We start from the raw sequence: 11,017 nt of genomic DNA, 5'->3' as shown, positions 1-11,017 counted from the left end.
GAAATCTTCCCTGGTTCTTTGGTCAAATTCCATTTCCAAAGCTCTTACAGCCCTGTGTGCATCCCCTGTAATCCTTCCTACACTTACAATATTACATTAATTCACATGGTTACCTAATGAAGGGCAAAGACTGTGTCTGTTTTCACTTATCACTTTATCCTCAGTCTAGCAGTGCCTGGCATATAACATAAAAGTGTTTAGTAAGTAATTGTGTTAGATTATCTTTAATTTCTCTCAGTGCTATGTAATTTTCATGATGGAAGTCTTATTTATTTCCCATTACATTTATTCCTGGTATTTTTAATGTCTTTAAAAAATTATTTTCTTTTTCGTTGTTGCTGGCATATAGTAATACAATTAGGTCTTATGTATTAACCTTGTGTCATAAGACCTTATTCAATTCTCTAATTAATTCTAACATTTTGTAGATACTTTTGAATTTTCCTTATATGAAGTTGTGCCATCCATGAATGATGGCTGTTTCGTTTCTTTTTATTTTTATGCCTTTATTTTTTCCCTTATTGTGCTTAGAAACTTCATTAGAACATTGAAGTGGTGATGTAAGGCATCTTTATTTTGCTTATGGTCTCAGAGGAAAGTGTTCAGTAATTCACCATTAAATATGAGGATTATTAAATATATCTTTTTATATTTAACATGGAAATTTTCAAATATACATAAAAGTAGAATAGTAAGCTCCATGTGTCTAACACTAGGCTGTAATAATTATCAATATTTGCTATTCTTGTTTATCAATACCTCCACATTTTTATGTCTTTGCTCACAGAATAATTTAGCATAATTTGAATAAATAAATTACTTAATACAACCCAATTCTGTGTAGTCATTAAATATAAAGTAGATCAATCTGTATGGACATAGAAAGATGCCTACTATATGGTAAGTGAATACAAACACATAACCTCACACACACACAGACACACATATACTATTTTTGTCTTAAACCTACATATGTATAGGAGTATATATCTCTCTAAATGCATATATATGTATATATGCATAGAAAAAAGGAGGATATTATTTATCAAGCTGTTAACAGAGGTTACATCTGTGAAGTGAGAAAGAGAGAATAATAGACTTCATTATTTTCTTTATACGCTTCTGTGTTATTAGAATTTATTTCAATGTGCATGCATTGCTTTTGTAATTTTAAAAACAAGGAAAAACACATTACTAAACAGCTAGTTTATTAGCATTAAGTAAAGAATGCAATGATCAGGAGCTAATAAGTTTTGCAGAACTAATATCATTTTTTATCTCTCTTTTAATATCATTTATTTGTCTCTCTTTTAAAAATAAAATTATTAGATGGGTAATTTAAGAGAATGCAATAGACTAGTGTATCTTAACATCCCTTGACCTGGTTTCTTGACAAGGTGGGTACTTGAAGGCTGATGAATGTTCTGCTGTCATCAATATTTACTGAGAATCTGCTACAAGAAAGACATTCCTCCAGAATCTGGGGTATAGCAGACAAAGTCAGACCAAGTCTCTGCCCCCAAAGTTCTTTCATTCTAGTTGGGGAAGATGGGTAGTTTACACACAAATGGACAATCCCACATGAATATAGCATTTCCTCTGAAAATAATTAAAGAAGGTAATAGAGACCAGTGAATTGGCTCAGGGAAGTTCTCTTGAAGAAAAAAGAAGAAATAAAGAAAAAAAAATCTGAGATCTAAAAGCTAAGAAGAGCTAGCCAGGTAAAGAATAGGGAGAAAATCTACATAGAGGACCCATATGGAGGTAATGAGCTAGGAAGTCTTGAGGAGCAGTCTGAAAATTAAAGAGGCTGCAGGGTAGATGGAAAAGGAGGAAGTGGAACGACATGAGGGCAGGGAAGGATGCAGGCCTCTGGTTAGGTTGGGCTGTGAAGCCAAGGTAAAGATTTACACTTTAATCTAATTGCAAATGGGAAGCCATGAAAGAGATTTAAGCAAGGAAGCAATATAATCACTTGAATTTTTTTGTCTGTATTGTTTTTGTTTGGTTATACTGGTAGCTGTGTTGAAAGTGGATTGGAACTGGACAAAAAAGAAGTAACAGGTGGGGATGCTCTTCCAGATAAAGGAAGATATGCCAGCTTGGACCAGAGTGGTGGCAGAGGAGATGAATAGAAGTGAGGAAATTTGGAATGTTTTGGGGGTAGAACCCCTCAAGACTTGTAGATGGATTGGATTGAATTAGAAGAAGAGAGGAATCAAGGGTAATGTTCAGCTTTATAGTTTGAGAAAGTGGCAAAAATACCTTTTATAGAGGTTGAGAGCACTGGGGGAGGAGTAGGTTTGTAGACATGTTGTTTGAGATGTCTCCCAAACATCCAGGTGGAAATAACCCATAAACATCTTGATAAACAAATCTAGATTTTCCAGGGGAGGCCAAAATTTGAGATATATAGTTTTGACTCTGGCATAAAGATAATATTTAAAGTTGGTGATTTCATCATCCATTGAAAAATCTGTCTTTGAAGAGTGTGGATTAACTCTTGACAATGACATCCCAGGACTCTGCTAGTGGACTACTCTGTTCTACACATTTAATCATTTGGCAGAGAGAAGAGAATTTTTTTTCATTAGGTTTATGACCAACATTCCACTTGGACTAAGGCATTGTGTGCTAGATGAGAGAATGAAGATGTATAGGCAAGCCTAAATCAAGATGACTGACATATGTATTAACTTTATTTCCAGTCCCCAAAATCAGAGTGGAGGATGGCAAACTGATTAGGTAAGTCCTTCATATGAAAAAAGATCCTGGAGTTTTGGCTGCCCATAGGTTTAATATGAACCAATAGTGTGTTAAAAAAAGTTAGACCCATGACGAGGACCAGATCAAGACATATTGGCCTCTAGACAGACTACTAGGGAGGACTTCTCTGAAAAAATGAGTAGAGACCTCAAGGACCCTAAAGGAGAGAGCCAAATAAGTGTCTTGGAGAAGGGATCTCTAGATGTTGGAAAGGAAGTGCAAAGATCCTGAGGTAGATGCTTGCTCGACATGCTCAAAAAACAGCAAGGAGGCCAGTGTGGCTAGAGTCGTGTGAATTGGTGGATGACAGCAGTAGACACGAGGTCAAAGAGTTCCCAGGGGAGCAACTCACATGGAGAGCATTGAAACATTTTGGCCTTTACCCTGAGGAAAGAAGGTGCTCTAAGAGGGTTATAAGCAGAATATTGATACAGTCTGACCTATGACGCATACAGCTCTTGAGTTGACATGCCAAAAGCCCAGGCATGTTGCAAATAATGATTTCTCATTCTAAAGACCTCTATGTAATCTTATAACATGCCAGTCTCTTTCCTTCTTTAAGGTCTGTGTGCTGTTTTTCTGCCTGAGTCACACTTGCCCCAGAACCCTCCAAATTATTGTCCTCTCCTTGGTCTCTGCTTGGATTGCAGTCTTTAAGTCGCCTTTCATGAAGCATCTCTCTGGCGCTCTTCATTACATCACCCCGTTTTCCTTTCTTTATAACATTTATCACTATCTAGATAATCTTGTTCAATTCTTTATGCATTTTTGAATGTCTCTTGCACAAGAGTTAAGCTCTGAGAGAGCAGGAACCTTGTCACTGTTGGATAGTGCTACATGTCTAGTGTCTAGACATTGCCAGACACATAACAAATGACAGATGCTTAATAAATGTATTTTTGCACGTAAAAAAATGGACACTTATTAACACCCACATGGATCATGATACAATGGGGGCAACTCCCCTTCCCTCTAGTCTTTTATTCATCCAATTCAGATTCTCTGAGATTTCCACATTATTGTCATCCAAAAAGCACTGATTTCTTACTTGCAAATGAGTCAGTGCTGAACAACATACAGGAAGAATCATGGAGACCTCTTGATATGGTTTGGCTCTGTGTCCCCACCCAAATCTCACCTTGAATTATAATAATCCCCACATGTCAAAGGCAGGACTAGGTGGAGGTAATTGAATCATGGGGGTGGTTTTCCCCATGCTGTTCTCATGATAGTGAATGAGTTCTCATGAGATCTGACGGTTTTATAAGCATCTGGCATGTCCCCTGCTTGCTCTCATGTCTCTCTCCTGCTTCCCTGTGAAGAGGTGCCTTCCACCATGATTGTACTGCCACCCTGGGGTAGCTTCTACCATGATTGTCAGTTTCCGTAGGCCTCCTCAGCCATGCAGAACTGTGAGTCAATTAAGCCTCTTTTATTTTTTTTAATATAAATTACCCAGCCTCTGGTATTTCTTCATAGCAGCATGAGCATGTACTAATACACCTCTCTAACTATGTAATCTAAAATCTACTGTTAGGTTTTTGTTAGAGAACACATGTAAAATGGACTAGCACAGTGCACTTGGAATGTAACAGCTGCTCAAAATGTGTGTATTGAATCTTGAGTCTACTGTAGAAAAAAAAAAGGATGGTAAGTAATTAAAGTCTGTCTAGGTTAAGAGTAAATGTATTGAATGCTAAATTTTATCTCTTTCTGTACATATTTATACAGTGATTATTATGTATAAGAACCTTGACTAAAGGAAAAGAGCTAAAATGTACTGAGTGCTTAGTATGAGCAATATATATAAATGTCTTGTATCTCACTTAATCTTAAAAACAATCATAAGAGGTGGGTAATAGTACTAATTTTCAGTTGTGAAAATTTTATGATTCAGAGAATCAGTAATTTGCTCAAGGAAACAAGATTTTCCTGTTTGTTTGGCAGCATCAACAGCTGGCTATTCTACAAATTTTAAATTTCTGAATTAAATAAGGATATGAATTAAATAGGAAAATTCTATTGCTTTTTAACTTTTTATTTTTGAAATGTTTTCTAAGGAGTATGTGTTATTTTCTCATCTTGGCAAGTCCAGGGAAATACCCATAACTTATGTCCTTGTCAGACAACTAAGGCTACTATAGTGTTATTGCTCTAAATTCTATACATCATTTTCTCTTCCTACAGTTGAGTAATATACATTCAAATATTTAGAAAGCTTTAAAACAAACAATGGATAATAGATCTTTTACAGTAAAACACTAAATAGTTCCATTAAAATCAAGAATAAGATAAAGATGTTGGCAATTGCCATTATTATTCAATATTTGGGAATCTTATCCAATGAAATAAGATTTGAAAAAGAAATGAGGTATAAATATTGGAAAGAACAGAATAATCCTTTGTATAACATCCATATATACATATGCATAATGTAATATGATTATATACATAAAACATCTCAAATATAAAGCAAATAAAAATCTATCAAGACCAATAATATAGTTCAATAAAAATATCAGACTAGTATAAAAAAATTATGTGCTTTCCTAAATTCGAGAAATAATCAGTTAAAATAGCAATAATTAACCACACTTATGCAAATAATAAACACCAAGAAATAAAGATAATGACGAATAGGCAACATCCCTATAAGAAAACCATAAAATTTATTACCATAGAAACTTTGTAGTTTAGAAAAAATTTGAATAAATGGGAGGTCATACCTGACTCTTTAATGAGAAGAAATGATAGTGTTCAGTTGCTTCCACATTAGTCCATATATTGCATCCAATATCAGTGAAAATACCAATAAGACCTTTTTGAGTGTATATTGTTTTGGAGGAAGACTCAAGGTGATACTATATATTATTGGGAAAGGTAAACCTAGAAAAACAGCCATTTAAATTTTTGAAACGGAGACTCACTTAAGGGGATGACATACTCTAAACTTACTTAAAGGTAGCCGAAGAAATAATCAGCAAATATTGACCAAGCTTCTACTCCGTAGTCAGCACTGAGTCAGTATGAGACGTCTGTGATGTTCCATCACGAATTCCTTTTTAGAGGCAGGGCTATGAGGTGCTTCGTCCCCTTAGCTCCTTAGCTCAGTTTTAAAATCTCTTGTGTAGAAATAGCTTATTTACCTGCCTTTCTTTCTAACCTGCCTCCTTAGGGGTAGAAATTTTGTATTGTTTATGTTTTAGCCCCAGTGGCCACCCAGATATGGCACAACTTTTAAGAATCTAATTAACTGAGGCATTATTGCAACTTGGGAGAAAAAGCAAATTGAATATTCACTGGTTTGCCTCATGCTTTCTTCTGATTAAGCCAGGAAGATTTCCTGGAAGAGGTTAAATTCTAGAAGTTCTTTGACAGATCATTTGGACTTAGAGAAGGGAGGGTGTACAATCATACCATGCTTCTCTAGAGAATTTCAACAGGGGCTGGGGGCTGGTATTGTTTCTGGAGAAATGGTCTTACAATAATGAACACCGAAAAATGATTACCAGTTGAGCTGTTCCAGCTCCTGCGTAGTCATATGTCCAGGGATGGTAAAAATTCTAGATGATTAAATTCTAGAAGTTCTTTGACAGATCAGTTGGACTTAGAGAAGGGAGGGTGTACAATCATACCATGCTACTCTAGAGAAGTTCAACAAGGGCTGGGGCTGGTGTTGTTTCTGGAGAAATGGTCTTACAATAATGAACACTGAAAAATGATTACCAGTTGAGCTGTTCCAGCTCCTCCATATGTGTCCAGGGATGGTAAAAATCATCTTACACACAAGGAAGAAACAAGTAGCCCCAATTCTTGCTTGGGGAGAAACTGTGACCCTCGCATCTGCCTTCTGGTGGTTTAGTAGTGGACCAGGCTCTTTCTGCTCTTCCTTCCTCATGGGTACTTGACTTGGTGAAAGGTGCAGTGGTCAGTCTTTGTGGGGCAGCTAGTATACTTACCCATTTCATCCAACCTCTATTGCCATCATGGGTAGAATTATAGTTGATTTACTGTTGGAGAGGCACTTGTATTTTTCTCCCATTGTGTACTCCAGTGATATGGATTGGAAAAGAAGCTTAGTAATTTTTATTGTAGTAAAATACACATAATATGTAATTTGCTATTTTAGCCATTGTTAAATGTATAATTCAGTGCATTAAGTGCATTTACATTACTGTACAACCATCACCACCATCCATCTCCAGAATGTTTTCATCTTCCCAAACTGAAACTCGGTGCCCATTAAAAAACAACTCTCTACTTCATCCTTCCCCCAGCTGTTGGTAGCCACCATTCTATTTTTTGTTTCTATGAATTTGACTACTCTAGGTACCTGATGTAAGTGGAATCATACAACATTTGTCCTTTTGGAGCTGGTTCATTTCTTTTGGCATAATATTCTCAAGGTCCATTCACACTGTAGATTATGTCAGAAAGTGCTTGCTTTTTAAGGCTGAATAATATTGTGTGTATTTACCATATTTTGTTTATCCATTCATCTGTCAATGGATACTTGGGTGTGACTCTTTCATTTTGCTTTATTTGCATAACTACAAACCCTAGAAAAGGGCAGGTCCTCACATTGGACTTGGATGTCTCCTCACTGCTAGATGTGCAGTATTGACTTACCTTTACACATCTCAGGATGTTACTTGTTATAATGTACTGAAATAATAACTGCATATGAGCAAATTTGCAGTCAGGCAGATTTCAGCCAGAATTCTCTAGCATGAGAATTCCTAATAAGGGAGACATCCAAGTGAACTCATCCAAAATGAACAAGGCATATTACAGAGGGAGAGGACCACATTGTACCACTCTCAAAGGCCCTGCCAGCTCTGAGATTCTGGAGGTGGTAGAAAGTGGATAGAAAGATTCACCTGATGTTAAGCAGGTAGCATTTCCTCTCTGGGCAACAGTGTCCCTGTCTGTGGAATGAGAAGAGTGATCCAGGCAAATACAGTATTCGATTTTCCTCTGGGTTTTACTGTAAATGAACCTGGGGTCACCTCAGGAAACTGAGGTGAAGGAAACTAACTAGTGTTCTAAGCCTCCTCACCCGCAATGGTATCTACCAGGTAATTCTGCTTCAATCTGCTTCATATTATGAGGTCTTTCTCTATCAAGACTTTGTCTGGGAAAAATAAGTTTCTATGTTTAAAAACAAAATTTAAACTAAATCAAACCAAATTCCCAGACCTAGGCAACAGTAATTAACAGATATTGAGGGATGGCCACTGCTTCTTTTTGCTTAATATATGCTGTATCATTTAATTCTTACAACAACCCCGTAAGATATCTACCATTATCATCCCCATTTCACAGATGAGGAAACTGAATCTTAGACAAGTTAACTCATACACTCAGAGTCATAGTTTTTAGATGACTTTTAGAACAAGTTGTCTGATTCCAGAGGCTAATTTTGATGCCGTAATTACCTTCAAAGGGAAGGTAGGGACCTAGATGATTTCTGAGTCTCTTTGGATTGGAAAGTTTGTAGTCTGTGTTTAGTATTCCCATTCAGACATTAAATATTTTACATTAGTACTATTTAAGTTTCATTAATTCATTCAATGAGTGATGTTTGAGCACTGTGGGAAAAAAAAGGGCCCCTCCTCTCATGGAGCATTCACCTGCTAAGTCAGTCATAAATACCACCGAGGAAGCTTGAGTGGCCATGAACTGAGCCAGTGGGTGTTTTTTCATGGACTCTGCCTTTTGTTCAGCCTGCTGTCACCTCACAGTTTCTGAAAGCACAATTAATTTATACTCCCTGACTATGGCAAGCATCATCTGTCGTGGAGACCACCATACACTTTGATGGGCTGCAGAAGTTCTGGGGCAGTTCTAGGGAAGTCAAATGTGTATGTTAGGCCATAGATTCTGCTTGGGGGCAAAGATAAAATGATTTGGAACTCCCAGAGAAACAAGTAAAATGATTGGGAACTGGTGGTCAAGAAAGGGAAACTGGAATTTAAAATCCTTTGGAAATGTCAACAGATCTGTGAAAGTTTTTGCAGCCCAGGGTTCTTTCAGACTTACCTAGAAGGAGATAACGAATTCTAGAAACATCAGCGATCACCAGGTACTCAACACAGATAAATATTGGTTAATTAGGTGCACTTAGTTAGATGATTTTATAAGCACTGCTGTGCAGATTTATTGACGGCAGAAAAGTACACTGTTAAGCTCGGGTTGGAAAGAATATTCCCTCAGCATGTGTGCACAACCTTTATACAGTAGTTTGGAAAAAAAAAGCTGATGAAATGTAAAATTATCCTATTTAATCTGAATTTCTTATGCAATGTGTGTTAATATTTGTCTACTTTTTTTCCTTTCTTAAGTGGCTCAGTCGTTAAGTTTTCAATCACATAACCACTGAATATGCAAGATATAAACCACAGCCAATTAAATGATAGCTAAGTTAGTAAGGCTGACTTGATTAAGCTGCTGTGTTATTAAGATTATAAATACAGCTTGGCCCAGCCACTGAGTAAAATATGTCTGGCTGAGGGTCGCCTGTTTCCAAGAGACAGCTAATGTCCTGGGTGCTGGCAGATGGCCATGTTCATGCGATGGGGTTTGAGATGCACCCTCCAAATTTCTCCCTACCATCCTGCTTTGTATTGGTTTGGCTTCTAAACATTATATTTCTTGAAGGCATTGATTAAAATATAAATTTATTGTGGGAGAAAGAGGACGAATCACAGGAACACCTAATGGAGTTTTCTGCTTCTCTTCTGCCTTGTTGATAGCTCCCTTTCCATGTCCTTTCAGGGCCACCTTTCTTCTGTGTAACCCTTTTCTTTCTGTGTAATATTAGCGATCCCCAATTTGCATTTGTAGTCCTTCCCTTCTTGCTCAGAAGTGAGAATCTGACATTCAAGATTCATTCATAAAATATAACCAATGCCACATAGTCCAACAGAAGATATTAATAATGGCAACTGGTTTTAAGGGGGTTGGGAAAGTATCAAAGACAAACTGGAGTAGTTGAGACAACCCAGAGATTAACAACAACAGAAAACTGCCACCACTTCTAGGGCTAGAGGAATAATGGGAGCAGGTGGCAGTACCAAAACCCCAGAACGAGGATTGTTTATGGAGGCTGAAGCCATGGCAGAGGCTGCCCAGCTGGGTACTAGGGCCATAGAGAGAGATGCATCCCCTGTTGAAGACATCACTGAAAGCAGAGTTAGAGGTAGGGAATATCCTGACTTCTCTCTGCCCTGCCCTTCTGTAGCCTCCAGGGTCTCCCGCTGGGTGAAGCTAGGCAGCAGTGAGTAGTCAATCACAGCTAGAAATACACTACAACTAGCAGGCAAATGGACCCAAGAGGCACCAATTAGCAAGAGCCAATGCTTGTGTTCTGAAAAAAACAAAACTTTATGGGGTGGGGAGCATTTGAAGATCCTGATTTTGTAATTATTTCTGGGAAATTAATGAATCTTTAATAAATAACAACCAGTGGATAATCTACACTGAGTCTTTCCAAAACTTCTCAATTCTAATAAGAATTTTCAATTCAGCATAAAGCCTCAGCTTCCTAATTCTGTTCAGGAGCCCTCCTAAAGATTTTTTGTTTTTGGTAAAATAACTGCTTTTATTCAGATGGATTATTATTTCTGCCCAAATACCTTCATAGTCACATTTCATTGGATACAGTGATCCTTCTGTAAAGGTGGGGTAAGATTTACATTACTGATCTTATTCCAAAGATGAATAAATAGAATCTTAGAAAACTGAGGATGTTCAGAGGTTGCGTAATTGGTCATGGCAGAAAAAATGAAATTCAGACCTTCTAGATGGAGGTAATGAAAATAAAGTCAACAGGGAAAGTGGGAGGGTGGAGGAGAGAACTGGATTGTGTGTGAATGTGTATGCATTTCCATCATTTGCCTGAATTTTTTATAAGGATGGGAGAAAAAGGAATGAAGAGATATTTTAGGCAGAGAAGACTGTTTATTTAAATATTTTGTATGTGTCTTTTAAAAGAGATCTCATTTTGATAAGAGATCTCATTTTGATCTCCTCACAATTTTGTTGTGGAATTTTGGACATTTTGGCCCTGGACATTATTGTAATGTCAGGACTAGAGTGAGAACCATTACTGATCACTGGGATGTGCTGAACTTTACGACTGACCCACTTGTTTTCTGAAGGTGGAGACAGTGACCTTGTTGCAGATTATGTTACACTATCAAGATTAACTGATACCTGTGGTGGAAGTCATTAATGTTTTTTAAAATTA

Source organism: Sapajus apella, unplaced genomic scaffold, assembly GCF_009761245.1.
Source record: "Sapajus apella isolate SASKATOON/1434 unplaced genomic scaffold, GSC_monkey_1.0 scaffold90, whole genome shotgun sequence".
Taxonomy (NCBI): domain Eukaryota; kingdom Metazoa; phylum Chordata; class Mammalia; order Primates; family Cebidae; genus Sapajus; species Sapajus apella.
Note: the sequence above shows the minus strand (reverse complement) of the source record.